This window comes from Echinops telfairi, unplaced genomic scaffold (assembly GCF_000313985.2).
Source record: "Echinops telfairi isolate 266 unplaced genomic scaffold, ASM31398v2 ScPeMD7_7469;HRSCAF=8507_0, whole genome shotgun sequence".
NCBI lineage: Eukaryota > Metazoa > Chordata > Mammalia > Afrosoricida > Tenrecidae > Echinops > Echinops telfairi.
The window spans coordinates 49,728,157-49,730,049 of NW_022111372.1; positions in this window are offsets into that span (position 1 = coordinate 49,728,157).

Here is a 1,893-nt window from a genome sequence, read left to right on the forward strand (position 1 = left end):
GGGAAGCCAAGGTTGGCATTTCCTCTCAGTACCATCAGAGACAAGCTCATCTTGGTATTTCCCCCTCTCAGCTGACGGAGGTAGACTGACGTACCAATTAATGTAAAGTGGCATTTTATTCTTAGGGTTTCATTTCTAAAAAAACATACTCCGTTTCTACAACTATATTGCTGGATAAAGTGATTGATGTTTACAACCACTGAGCATTGACCAGAGGTGCCCTGCTTTTCCACAGCACGTTAGTCCAGCGTGTGTGAAGGGCTGTTTCCTGAACAGCAAGATGTAGGGAAGGAACAGAAATAAATGGTTTTTCTAATTTAAAAAAATTTACCTTTCTGGTGACACCAGAACAGACACCTGGTGGGGCAGTAGCAACAACAGAAAGGAATGCCGTTTTAATCGCCGGCCGCGCTGTGGGAGGAAGATGCCCACCCGATGGCATCTGGTGACTCAGGCTCATAACGGTCCTGTCGGGTTGCTTTATGGGTGCTCGCGGCTCTGTCCTGTAGAGCCTCTGAATGGGGCTCAGCTTGGCAGTAACGGGTCTCACCAGTTGGACAGGTGACGTGAAATGCCCCAGTACTAACCACAAGGTGGGCACTTTGGAAGAAAGGTCATGGCCTTGAAAATTCTACAGAGCACAGTTGTACCGTGTAACACCAGGTCACTATGAGTCAAAGCTAACTAGACAGCAATTGGTGTGGACTGAGGGCGTGTCTGTCCCCAGACGTGATGCTGAAGTCCTAAACGCCAGTGCCTGTGCGACAGCCTTGTCTGGAAATAGGGCCTTTGGAGATGTTATCGGTTGCGGTAACAGGAGTCCGTACTGGGATACGGGGGACAGCAGGAGAGGGATTGGGGTGTGGAGGGCCAGTGTTTAGGGCTGCACTAGAACACATCAACACTGAGGGCCCCACGTCATGGTGATGTTGGAGTATTGCCAGCTGCCAGCAGCCTCACCACGTGCCTCTGCCGGGCATCACACAGGAAAGTGCCTGTCACTCACCTTCAGTGGGCACAGAGAATGCCCAGTGATGGCCGCCAAAGGGCCCCATCTAGCTGGGGAACGCCATTTTTCCCAAAGGAGTGTGTGCCCAGAGCCTAGCTGAGACAAACTGGAGCCCCTGAGTGGAGCTATGTTTTCACCCATGGCCCGTGGTAGAGTCATGCTCCTCCCTATATGCAAGATCACTGTGACCAGGTTAAGGGGGCATGGTTGTGCTTTCTCCATATTGGGAAGCAACATTTGGGGTGGTTTGATTTAAAACATGAGCTACAAAATATACTTGAAATGTGGGCTTTGAGGCGTCATTTATGCTTACTTCATAAGCAACTCTATGGGAAGGGGAGGGGCTGCTGTCAAGATTTTGAGCTCAGAAATTTACACATCATTAATGTTGTCTTAATTTGATAGTCAGGAGGGAACAAGAGCCCTAAATCATTTTTATTCTTATTTTAACCATTAAAAAATTTTTTTCATTTATCTATGAAGAAGGTAAGAAACCAGTCCTCAGGACTTCTTGTCTGTCCCTTCCCCTTAAAATCAGCCCAAATCAGCCAAGGGAGTGAGCAATTTAATCTCCACCTTTGATGAAATGACGGGAAAACTAACTCCAGACGATACCTTAAGTGGAGAAGAGCAGCCAAGGGCAGGGAGACTGGTCGAGGGAGGACGCTGCAACTGCACGTGGGGCCAGCAGGAGGCAGACCAGGGCAAGTTGGTGGCCTACCTGAAGCAGAATGGACTTCAGTGCTGTTCAAGGCGCACAGAGAGACTGGGTTCACAGGGGTGAGCAGAGAAGAGACTCTGAGGCCCCTGTAGCTGTGCTCCTGACCAACCCGGCAAAGAAAGAGTAAGATGACCCTTCTGTGCTGTACACTTGTACCGCATGG